This window comes from Ambystoma mexicanum, chromosome 3p (assembly GCF_040938575.1).
Source record: "Ambystoma mexicanum isolate Mex_15411 chromosome 3p, UKY_AmexF1_1, whole genome shotgun sequence".
Lineage (NCBI taxonomy): Eukaryota > Metazoa > Chordata > Amphibia > Caudata > Ambystomatidae > Ambystoma > Ambystoma mexicanum.
In genome coordinates, this window is record NC_090925.1 from 358,825,396 (window position 1) to 358,838,631 (window position 13,236).

At 44.1% G+C, this 13,236-nt stretch overlaps 1 protein-coding gene across 1 annotated transcript in view; it reads left to right on the top strand.

Annotated features, from left to right (window-relative positions):
* The first annotated feature begins 4,655 nt into the window (after positions 1–4,655).
* The window catches only part of PLAGL2 (PLAG1 like zinc finger 2), a 125,008-nt gene continuing 116,427 nt past the window's right edge, over positions 4,656–13,236 (top strand). Inside the window, exon 1 of the mRNA XM_069651012.1 lies at positions 4,656–4,768. The gene's annotated coding sequence lies outside the window, so the exon portion shown is untranslated. The remainder of the gene's footprint in view (positions 4,769–13,236) is intronic.

A 13,236-nucleotide genomic window follows, 5' to 3' on the forward strand; every position in this document is an offset into this window, starting at 1 on the left:
GATAGCGGTTGGACGAGCGGCCCTTTCCTCTTCCAGCCTTGGCAAAAATCTTCCTTCCAAAAATCTTTTTGAATGATGCCTGAGCCTTATCCATGGATGCGTAGGTATTGGCGAACTTAGCCATGTCTTTTATAAAGAATTCTCCAAATAATGTTCCTTTGCCCGCTGTCGCTTGTTCTGATGTGACGATTTCTCCTAATCTCAAGTCCATCTTCATCAAGATGGATCTCCTTCTTTCTGTTGAAATTGCAGTATTTGCATTACCCAGCAGACATAATGTTCTCTGGGCCCAGCCTGCAATGATCTCTGGGTCAATTGCTTCTTTCTTTTGCTTGGCCTCCTCTGCAATTTGCCATATCCTTGTGGTGGGGCCCAACATGTCCAATAATTTGTCTTGGCAGGACCTCCAAGACCTGTCTATGCCCTTTTTCACATCTCTGCCGTACCTCCCCAGGAAGGTCAGCATTCTTTCATCGATCTCAGGTGTTTCTGCCACCCCATCCGGCACCCTTGATCTGGGGCATTCAGATCTCAATTTATTTCTGGCCTGCTTCTTAGTGGTGCTCTGAGTCTCTTCCTTGTATATTCAGTTATATTCTTTGGGGGTTCCCATTCGTTTGACCTCGGGTGCACCAACTCATTCGGGTCAAATTCATCAACCCTTGGCCTCTCATCCTCCTTTATGCCTGTCTTGTTTCTGGGCTCTCGCCCTTCACTTGTTGAGGAGGTCTGGTATTCTGACGAACTGTGGTCGTCTGATTTGGTACTGCTCCTGCAGTCCTCATCAGATGTGTCATCTGAACAATAATCATACTTGTCTCATGACCTCGCCTTCCTCTTGCCAGTTTTGTACCTCTTTGATGAACACGGGGGGTTCTGGGCACTACATGCCCTGCTGGTCTTCTCCTTTCTTCCCCCTATATCCTTGTGCGCTTTACTCAGATCTGTGATGCTCCGAGATAAAGCTGCCAGGTCCTCCATTATGCCCCTTCCCTCTCTCCTGTGGGGTCTGCCGGCACTATCCATTCTCTGTACCGTCTGACTCATTCGTAGACCGCTAACATGAGGTGCCTCTGAGTCTTCTGAGTAACCACTCATTGATGCAGTTGTTGTAACGCTCACCTGGTTCCCACGGAGGCGCGGCGTCGAAGGCGCAGAACTCTGAAGATGGACAGGAAGGGCCCCTCTATTCTGGCTTCCCTGGCTCGTTGGATACCCTCCTGTGCGTGAAAAGGGAGTATTACCAACTGTGGAACAATGCTCAAGCCTCCCACTCCCTTCCAACCCTCCACGATACCTCCTCCACGATTTCCCGTGAAGCCTCACCTTAGGGTTTGGAAGGATGAGCTCTCCATCCTGCTTCTGATGCAGGGGCGCGTTGAAACCCAGTTACTTCACTGGATTGAGGATTGATGGGAGTTCAGGTAAGCTTGACTGTTCAGGTAAGGCGCTGTAAAAGTTCTGTTCAAAAGTTCAAGCTTAATAATAATGTTCGTTGTCTAATTGCAGCAAGCGCTAATGCTTATGTCTTTTTCCCCTTAGGGGCCGGGGTTCGGAATGCCGGAGATATGGCGCCGACCCGAAGTGAAACAGTTCTGGGTGAGCGCTCAGGTAATGTCTTTGCATTCACTCATTCAATGTCTTTGTCTTTTTTCCCCATAGGGGCCGGGGTCCGGAGATGCCAGGAAGCGGCAGGACCCGAAATGCAGTGGGAATAATCCAACAGGTAAGACTTAAAAGGAAACTGAGCTTTCCTTATTTCTTTTCTCCCTCTCACCTTTGTTCTTGTCTTTTTTCCTCTAGGCGCCGGGGCGTAGCTGAATCCGGAAGATCGCTGCTGAAGATGGAAGCGCCTTGCAAAGGTGAGTAAAATGCAGCGCTGCAGCGATCGAAACGAAATGCCTTTAAAATGATGTCTTCCTTTTCAGGGCCGTTGGAGAAATGACTCTGGGATGCAGATTTAGCAGGAAAGGGCTTTTCTTCTCCTATTCTCTTCCTTTCTCCCCTTGCAGGTGTTCCAGGGTGCTGGCAGGCGTGGCTGAAGTCAGGATGCAGGAGCTGACACGGTGAGCGTCCAGCTGCTAGGTGCAGAACAACACGAAGCATGTGTGGCTGTTCGGGTGGGGTTTAAATAGCCTTGGAAGAAGTTCCTGGTATGTATCCTTCCACCAATCAGGTATGTATCCTTCCCCGACCACACCCGGGTGGTGAAGTAGTCCTACAGGTTAAGTAGTCCCATTCAGGCCTCAAGAGGGCCTGGATGAAGCAGCAAGGTCTGCATCAGGTAAGTGTGCACCCAAGCACTTAAACACATATCCTCTTCTATGAGCCTGGCGCCTAAGGCGCCAGGACTGGGGTCCGCTATGAGCCTGGCGCCTAAGGCGCCAGGACTGAGTCCAAAGGGCCCCGACTTGGGCCCGCTGAGACTTCCCTGGGGAAAATGATGTCTGCCTCTGGGGTTGCTGGGCCCGGCCTGGCTCCTTAGAGGTAGGCATCATGACAGTTGTGCCGTGTATTTTATTAATGCAGATTATCTTGGGTTGCCCCCGTCAAATAATATACTTTTCTTCGTAGCTAGGCGGGTCTCTTTATACCTTTGCAGTTTTGCCTGGGACTGTGCCCCTCTTATATGATTTTGGATATATATATATGATGTGGCTGCTCTATAACGAGCTTTACCTCGTGTTTTTGGCAGATATGGAGGCCTGAAAACAGTTGGTTTTGGACTGTGCCTGTCAATTTACAGATTTGCAGCTGTGACAGATTTTTCCTGTGGTGCTACTTATCGCCCACTAGGTGGCGTCTGCTTCTCCCCCTTCTGTCTTGCACACTGACAGGTATCACATCACTGCGTGTGCCGTGCCGGATGGCTCTTTAGATAAATAGATAAATCTAGTTGAAGTATATGATGCATGCAAATTTGCGCATCTACTCTCTAACGGAAGTTCGCACTGGTGCCGGAACCTCAGAAGTCCTGTCGGGCCCGGCGTGAACCTCCGTGGAAGAGTGCCTCCTAAGGATGTTTATTAACGTAGGAACATAAAGGCCTGTTGCGTTCTAAAACTAGCGCGGATATGCTCCACTGAGTCCCCTTGACGCGCTAAGCATTTGGTAATCAATTACTTCTACGCGCGCGCGTACTGATTAAACCATAACACACAAACACACATATACTAACATATCAATGAATGTTAATGCTAAAGGATATTTGTACTGTGCACTATCACCACCAGAGTGGTGCTCTAGCGGCTCTGAAAAAGGGAGAAGGGGGGGTGGGTGAGTTAGTGGGAATAAGCTGGAAAAGTGCAAGAGAGCAGTGATCTGCTGTTAGCAGCTTCAGCCCGGTGGGTCCGTTGGCTGGGCGTGGGGTGTTTTACGGTCGGTAGTCGTCGTGTGCTATTGTGCAAGTCTATGTGTGGTCTGTTTTGTTGTTGCAGTGTAGTGAAGTTTGTGCGGATTGCTGTATTTCAGGTTCGTGGTTGTGTTTGATTACAGTTTGAGAGATGTATGCAGAGGGATGAAATTGTTAGTGGATTAGTTAGTTGGTATTGCTGTCCTTGCAATTGTGTCTAGGTGTGATGCTTGCTATCATTCACAATTCCATCGACTATGGCCCTTGCTAATCTTCAATATTCTGTCTAGATGTGAGGCAAGCCAGTGATAACGATTCTTTCCAAGTGTGGCACTTGTCATCATTCACAGTTTCATTTAAGTGTGGAGCAAGCTAAAATTCATAATCCTGTCTAGATGCAGATGGAGGCTAAAGTTAAGAATTCCATCTAAGTGTGGCATCTGCCAACATTCATAATCCTGTCCAGATGTAGCTCAGCTGCTGGAGCAGCAAAGAAAGAGGAAGAAGAATTGTGACTTTCTGGAACGAATGTGTTGAAAATCTGAATTCTCATTAATGTTTAGCGTTTAATTACAACACATGATGTAAGTTTGTATGTTTGACAAGTGTGATTGATAGGCAAGGATTTACGACTACTTTCTTGTGTCTATGTCGGGAATCTCTAGTATTTTCGATGTGATAAAAACGGTACTCTTTAGGAATAGCTGTAGCAATGTATAATACGTGCCGGCTAGACTATCAAGATCCGTGAGATGTCAATCAATGGAGGAGTCTTCTTGAACTTGAAGTTTCGAAGAAGTCGTCTGACCGCCAGGTCCCCACCCCTTTTCTGAACGATTTGAAGGAAAAACAGAAGAGGGACAATATTAACACCCGCTCCGCCGATCGCGGAAACGAACCTCTGTTGCCGTTTATGAAAGGAAGACGCGACTGAAACTCACCAGTTTTTCATAAAAGACAAATACTTTTGGGTCTCAAGGTGATAACATTAAGAAACAAAATGTATTTGTAAACCCTCGGTATACTGGAATATATCGCCCCATGATACTTTTAGAATTGGATGTTTTAGAATTCGAACTAGTGCTTGAAAAATATCCACACGATCCTCTGAAAACGATTTCAACTATTTATCCGTATAGTGTCCCTTCGTAGTCTGAGGCTGTGAGCGAAACATGAAATTATGCAACTGCAAAACGTCCGCATTCACTGACTGGGCCAGTCCTTCTTTTGTGTCTACCGCCGTAACTCCAGTTTTAGATTTCTTTATCCCCTTTTTAGCCTCCCTGCAGTTTCGGAACGTGGCGGTAGCGCGGTTACGTCACTCCCAGGATGCCGCGCGCTATGGCTCACTCTTCGCAGCCGCCGGGGGCAATGGAGCCGCCTGGGGCCTAAAATTCGCGGGAATCGCCGGTCTAGGTAAGGAGGGTGGAGTAGCTTGGGGCCACCATTCTGTCACCTGAGTGGTTACGTGAGGAGTTCTGTACTTTAAATAACCCCAGAATTAATAGTGACACCCGACCCCCCCAGTCTCCGCCCACACATTAAAGTCCGCAGGAGTACCCCCCACGTAGAAGAACAGAGTAAGACAACCGAACAGCAACGTCTGCAGACCCATATACCGCACCAATAGTCGGCGGCAAATGGTTTCTCCCCGCCAAAGCCTACCAGAAACAGTGCTCGCATTGTGGAACGCCTTAGGGATCGGTCGCAACACAATACTCTGCCCATCACCTCAAAGAATAGCGAGCCTGCAAAGTGCACACTGACGTTTGGGAACACCGAAGACTTAAGAACCAAAAATACAAGTTAAACAAATAGCTCGATTTTCACATAGAAAGTTATTTGTTTAAACTAAGTTGGAAGGGATCGCACAGAGCGAATCCCTTAAGAGGCAGTTAGATGCCACCTGTGGAGACAGTACGAAATGGTGATCACGAGAGCATCCGAAGTGGAATAATCTAGAAATAGTACCGCCCCTAAAATACCTTAGAAACCCCAGAGGTAATGGCGAAAGCATAACCCACACAGTCGCCGCCCACGCATCAAAGTCAGCAGGAGTACCACCCACATAGCAGAAAAGATTAAGACAGCCCACAAAACGTCTACAGACCCCCCCACACCCCATCCATCATCGGAGGCAAATAGTGTCTCCCCCAAACCCCACCAGAAACGGTGCTCACATTAGCTTAGACAGACTTACTTAAGTTTGAAAATGAAAAACCATAAGATTTCTGCGACTCGCAGCAGTTTTACTATGTAGATTGTATACCGCTCAAACACCCCACCACCAACTGAACATGCAATGCATTGCAACGAAATACTGGCATCTCTAATGTATTTCTATCTGGATAAATTTAAACGTTCCTGCTTTTTTTCATAACGAAAAACAATCATAACAACATATATGCAGGGCTAACACATTTTTGTAAGAAAAACTGTTAATGAGGCATAGTAAGATAATTTTCGCCCAGGATCAGACACTTTAACGAAGTGGTGAAGCTGGAATTTGAGATCAGTCTGCAACATAAGCACATGGCCACATGTTTTCTCCGTAGTAGTGGGTTGGAGAATGTTTGGTTTTTAAGATTAATCTGTATTGTAAAAATGAAGTGCAGAAATCCAAATAAAACAGCTTAACATATTTCTAAGAGGATTTATATTTGTGAAGTAAAAACAGTATAATTGTACCACCCTAACCTTCTTGCCCTCTGCTCTTGAATGGACGAATACACGTTTCAGAAAGCAACGAATTGCAAGCTTAAAACCTGTCCTTTACGTGTTTTCAAATGTGCTCTCAACACTTAATGCCTCGTAACAATGGATACTGTGATGCGTTAGCCAGCTTATTTGTTACCCCATGCATCCTGATTATTTAAATGCAGTATGAATAAACATTAAATTCAGTATCGACGCACAACCTCCTTTGTGTCAAAATAAAAACATGACATTTTTAAATGTTTTTGTCTTGAAATGAAGCGCAGACATGGATATTTATCAGGTGCAAATAGCTCTTATCACTGACCAGAAAGTTAGTAACAAAGGTGTTAATCCTTTAAATGTGCCAGTGTGAGCCCTGTGGACTTTTCTGCCTGAGCGGCTTTGTGTACTGTTGCAGGCAGCCTCTGATCACTTCAAAGGGAAGACAGCCAACGCGTTTTATTGCAGCGCAGAAAAACTCGGAGCTTTCATGCTGTTCCCCTGAGAAGAGCATGAAAATCCGGAGGTTAAGCAGGTCTGACCTTAGAGATCGGGGTTTCAAGGGAATAACCCAATGCTCGGCTCATCACCTCAGAGTAGCAAGCCTGCAAAGTGCATGCTGACGTCTGGGAACATCGAAAAGGAAGAACCCACATTGCAATGCAACCCTAAATTACCCTACCGTGCTCACTGGAAAATGCACAGCTTTTCCCAGTATTAGCCGACACCAAAGGGCTAATACTGGGAAACGCCCACTCCAAAGGCAGCAAGTAATCCACTTTCACAAAACTGGTAGCCAACAATCCTGTTCCTACCAGATGCCAAAGACCCCCGCCCCCAGAAATCCATCTTCGGTTAAAAAAAAAAAAAATCACATAAACGCCAGAAAAAGGGGGACCATCCCAAAATTATCTCCAGAGAGAACTAGCGCATGAAACGATCCTGGTCCATACAGAAAATAACCAGAAAACCTCTAGCTGCACACTGCTTAGAACGAGAAGATTTTTAATATTCACGCACTCGGGGCTTTAAGTGCCCAGAATATTAAACTGGGGCCATTTGCCCTCTCCCCTTTTTCATAGGCGATGGCTGGCTGACGATGCGTGGTAGGACCATTTCAAAATGTTTGTGTGAAATTGGCCTACATGTGTTTTGCATAAAGGCCTTCAAGCACAAACTGCACACTATCCATTAAGAAAAGAGTTGAGACACGTTGCCAGTGGTACTCTTTCATCGCCTCCATAGTCTTTTCCATGAGTCGTCATAACACCTGCTTCACACCTTATAGCGATACGTCTTTTCCATAGGGAGCGTCACTTGCATTACGATGCACAAGACAGGCATCTGGTGGTAAAAGACAGTCTCGCACACGTGTGCCCTAAACGTCTCCCCTAGCGATACAAACCAGTGCAGGGGCTCTCGCGGGTAAAGAACACACTCTTAACGTATTTCTTCAATTACATGTCAGCACACAAATGCAGAAGATGCTCTGCTAGGAATGCATCTCAACTTTTCCCTGTTCTGTTTATCTATGAACTATTTTTCAATATTTGCTTTAAAACAATTAAAGCAGTCGACACAGTATTATAATGTAATCATTTGTAATAATATATATTGTTGAAATGCACCCTTGTTATTAAGTCTGGGTAGTGATCATTAAGCACAATAAAGACTCATGGCATCGTTCTTTTGCTTCGTTTGTCTTGCGTGATTTTTATTCTGAAACCACGCTGTTCCAAAAAGCAAAGTCAAATTGAAAAGAATATTCCAATTTGGGTTACCTTGTTGTGTTCATGCGCCAAGAAACAAAAAAGAATAAGACTTGGCTCAATTATTTTGTAATGATAGATAATATATTTGCCCTTTGAGGTGACACGTGTTTCGACGGAACACACCGTCTTTTTCAAATCGGAGCTGTACTTAGTATTCAACCATAGTGATACCCATCATAGGAAGAACACATACATATGAACATTCATGTAAAAGCAATGAGTTATGGTAAACACAAACATTAAGCACAAAGTGTTGGGGTGGATTAATTAGGGTGAAAAAGAATAATCAAAATGCAAAGAAAAGGGAGAATACAAAACATTGATTAGTTTTGTGAATCATCTTGGTTTCATTCTATAGCCTTGACATTGTTCATTTAAACTAAAGTATGGTTATAAAAACACTTCCTTACCCGATTATTATGACTTGACAATTGGAAAAAAAGCCTTTCAGCATGTGTAAAGTCATGGGTTCAATCCCAGCCTGCCAAACAAACTTAGGGTGAATATTGTGTCCATATGCATCCTAACATATTTGCTGGTTACAAACCCTATTCATATTTACCTCTTATATGATATTATGAGTTATTGCATCTATGCACTTGTTTGAGACTTTCAACTGGTTTATGTAGTTTAAAACTAAACTACAAATTCATTCTGTTTAAGATGCCAAACACTAACTGACATGTACTGCACACGCATCGGCTGAAATTGGCCCATGCTGTCTGTCGTTTTAGCCTTTGCCAGGTTGCAGAATTTGCATAGAGCTTGAAGCGCAAGGTTTAGTATTTAGTATTTTTTAGTATTTTATTTATTTCTATAGCGCACCAGGCCCAGGGGCAACCGGGCGCTTAACTTAGTTACAACAAGATGAAAGCATGACAAGGCAATGTGACGGAGTATTACAGGATTATTACAGGAAGATTTACAAAATATACATTCAAACGAATATCGATAAGGCAGTGATTTACAGGATAGTTAATAAGGGATGCAGAGTAGGTCAAAGTGCAAGTAGGGCAGTAAGCTGGTGTTAGCAGTCTTGGGCGGACAATGTTTAGCAAAGTATTTAGGCTTTTATTCACATAACTGCCTTGTTTTGTGAATTTAGGTCCGCTCTTTTATTGTTACATGGTAGGTGCAGTTAAATGTTAACTGAGATCAGTAAAAGCAGGGATCATGATCCGATTCGTACATTCAATCACCCGCGTTGGGCTAAAATGTTCGAGTTTCCCGACGTCCGTACTTTAGTGTCCGCGTTCGCCAGCGGACTGAAATCCATGCCCATTATGTTGTTCTTGCGGTCACCTACCAACCGCTGTAGTCCTGCTTCTATGTCTATTCCGGCCGCCTTCTTATGGTTACCGACTGAATAGTCAGAGGTGGCTCTCGAAGGGTAGTAGCTCTTTTTTGATTTTTACTGGTCTTTTATTACAAATGTCATTCCTTACTTTAAACCATTTCTGACCCTTAGCAATAAACAATACGAAATGTTATGCAATTGTTATATTATTCGGTTTTACATCGCAGGATTCATTGCTTTGCCCTTCTCATTTTTTCAAACGATTGTTTCATATTTAATTATTTTATTTTCCATTTATTGCTTAGGTTCTAATTATTTGATTTTGATAACCTATCCAAACTTATAGGTTAAACACAAAAGTATTGGAACTGTCTGTTTGACTTGAATCAATAATGTGGCCTTAACCTTTACTGATCACAAATAGCGTTCATCTAATTGAGGTACAGTCGAAATCCCATTGTATGATGTGGTGTTCAACCATATTCCTATATGGATACCTGAATAAATCGATTAGTGATATGGTGCCAATTCTAAGTGGCATGTAAATATGCTGTTAATAAATCCTGTTACTACATACATGGGTTGTGATATCAGTACCCACCCTTAGAGAACACTGTGAAACAGTATTTGGTACTTATTCTACATTTTCATAGAAATGAGGACATCTCATTGTCAGAATTTAGGCCCCTCTCCACCAAATCTGAATATTTTTCTGAAAACAGGGTTGAGTAACCACAAATACTCCATTGTTACCAACTTCATGCAACACAAATACAATTTGCACCAAAAAAGAGGGCGCTGAGGTCCAATTTTTAGTGTCCACCGGAAAAAGTTAATCTTTTTTTTTTTTTTGTTCAAATTGAAAAGTCTTTGCCATGTTTCTGAATCTGATAACGTCCTTTAATGTTGCCCGTGTTGCTCGGTGATATGCTCAGTGGCATTTCGAAGCAACATAATATTTCTGTTTTTGACAACACTGACTGAAAAGTTTTCATAGTTTGGAATGGCAAATATTCAGAGGGTGCTCTCTACAATGCTCCATCTGTGCTTGCGTCACCGTTAATGTGACATGGGTATGTCTGTCTTGCACTATGAACTGAAGAGTCAAAAGTAGCTCCTGGTGGCTGTGGGAGTCAAGCTTACCAGGCTCTCCTAGGCTACAAGCAGCAACATCTTCTTCTATCAATTCCATATCCTGTTTTTCAGCAATTGTTGGATGTAACCATAACCTCACCAACATGATCTGTGAAGATGCACCTAGTTTAGTACTTTTTTCTTCCCCTTGCTTTTTTCGGTTTTAGCAAGAGCCATTAACTTTCTGGAGAGCACCGGTCTAGATAATTCTCCAGCTAATTGTATGTTATGTTGCTGAATGTAATGGGTCAGAAACTTTGGTGCACATTGAGCAGGCTTTTTTGAGAAAGAGAAGATCGTGAAAGTCAGTCTAATTTTCTTTGAAGCGTTTTAGGCTTAGTTGTAGATTACATTTCTTTTGTGCTTCCTTTGCAAGGTCTTAAGCAACGTTCTTGGCCAATTGTTCTAAAGGATATGTTAAATATACATTCTTTTTTTGTTTACAGTAGGCCAAGGATTCACTAAAAGTTCCATTCCTCTCGCCGAACTGCATAACAAAATACATGAGAGGATATAGAAGGTGAGGAGGATAAATGACCAGTTCTGCCTCGAGCTGAGACGACAAAAAGAGGAAATATTAGTTGGTATGGTTTCTGATTAACAGCAAGAGATATTTTGCGAATTGTACTACCTGATAGAAAATCTGGAATCCTACACTTGAAGTTCTGCATTTCATTATCCAGGGATGGATGCCAAACTCAAAGGCACACAAATGAACTGTTGCTTTGACCAACACACAGGCCCGAGTACCACCACAGAAGCCTCTATCTGAGGAAACACGGTCAAATCTGATAGCAGATGGGCAAAGTTCATGTCCTAAAACGAACCTTGGTCTCACAGAAGCCCACCAAAATATCAGATTAAAGAAATCTGATAAACAAGCGGGAGCTGTACAATCTCTCGTAGTATTCATAGAACACAGAGTTCTGCGACGGTGCTTCGTAGAAGCCCCCCTCTGCATCTTCAATTTCCATTATGGGATCTAGTCGCCGTTCTTGTTTAATCGCCAAAGCCAATGTTCTGCTCGGTCGATCTGCCTCCGTGTAGGTGGTGGTAGCTATGGAATCGCCCAGGTAAGTCTTCCTGGTTATCAAAAGAGCCATCTCTTCTTGCCCACCAGTTTTTGGGACTGCACTCTTTATATCGAGAGATTACATAGTGAATTATTATATATCGAAAAAATCTTAGTGGATGTATTGTTTTTTGGTTTTTGGGTGGTGTTCCACCCCCTAAATGCATTCACTATAAACATTTTTGATATAAAATATTCAGTATATAGTCTTTGAATATATAATATTCGATATACACACTGCATACCTTCCTGGTAGTCCATGAGGCCCTGTTGAAACACTGAGTCACAAGTGTGGATATGGATCAGCGTGTGGACTTGGACTCTGCCCTCCTTTGCTATACAACAACCCCTGAGGTACACCGTAAAGGTTTCCCAGATAACACCAAAATCAGACACTGAGCCTACGTTCTCTTGAAAAAAGGTCTGTATGTCTTGCCCTATTTCCATACGGAAAACGGCATCCTGGAACGCATGTGCATGGAAGCACTAGGGCAGAAGTCTTGGTGGACGGGGTGGGGTTCGGACCTTGAAAACCTCACCACGACTGGGGAATGGTCAGATAGGATTCGAGGGAGTATCAGGGCCTCCTGAATCTCTCGCGCCATCTCTGATTACACCATGGAGTAGTCAATTCTAGATGAGCTGCCGTGCACCCCAGAGTAATACGTGTATTCCCTGGATAAAATCCCCCCCCCCCCCCCGTCCAGATAATCTCGTAGGTCTGGAAAGCACGCAGATGGGGCAGCACGATGCTGGAAGAAGTCTGGACAGTCATTATTTGGGGCATACATATTAAGGATGAGGACTCGCACCCGGCTATCTTGCCAACCAGCAATAAATAGCGACCCACTCCATCCCCTATCTGATCGTGGAGCTTAAATTCTAGGGACTGTAGGAAGTAGGTGGCCACTCCCCGGGAGGGTGTCAAGAAAGAGGAGCAGTATCTGTGGACCCCCCCACCCTGCCAGATTGGGAAGTCTACTGTTCTGTGCCAGGTGTGTTTCCTGTATGCATAAGAGATTAACCAGTTTTAAGCATAGTTCTTAATCAGGTGCTCTTTCTAACGGTTTAGTAAAACCTGTATATTCCAGGTTATTAGATATATATTCACGTAGGTTCCCTGGCTTGGTCAGGGTCTCCCAGTTAGTAGTGTAGTGTATATTTGCACCCAGCGTTCACCTCGCCCTCTTAGGCCTCGGGTTTTGTCAATAAATGGCATGTACTGTCGTGTTTGCCTCCCATGCCGTACTTTCAAATAACCCCCTTATAAATCCCCCCACGGCAGAAACAAAAACATACCAGCCTCATAATCCCACCCATCCCCCTTAAATTCCCCAACCAGTTACACCAGGTGGTGCCTTCTCAGCTGCTGGGCACGGGGGGCTGTCAGCGGCTGGATTGACTCAGTGAAGCTGAAGGCAAATTACCAACGTGTTGCTTTGTCCTGAAACGATATTGTAATCCTTATTTTCCGGGGTCCGTTATCAGAAGACCAATAGGCATCCCGCAGCAGGGTGCCGGAGCCGTTTAAAAAAAAAAAAAAAAAAAAAAAAAAAAAAAAATCCAGCCTGGATAGTTTTAACTCGGCTTTAGGGCGGTCAACGGGGAGATCCCCTCTGGTCCGGGATGTCCATGGATGGCAAGCCTCTCCACAGTCTCTGGTGTTGTGAAGGAGACTCTGCCCTCCTGGACCACCTTGAGCTTGGCTGGAAACAGCATTGAGTAGCAGACCCCCATCCCCTTTTTAAAAAAAAAAAAGAGAGAGGAAAAAAAAACCTGGACTGAGGGCTAAAATCTGGGAAGAGGTGTATGGTTGCTGATCCCCATTTGACTCCTCTAAAATCCACCACATGAGTACAGGGCTCGCAAAATCTTCTTGCCCACTAGCATTGGCAAGTCGTTTTTATGAAGG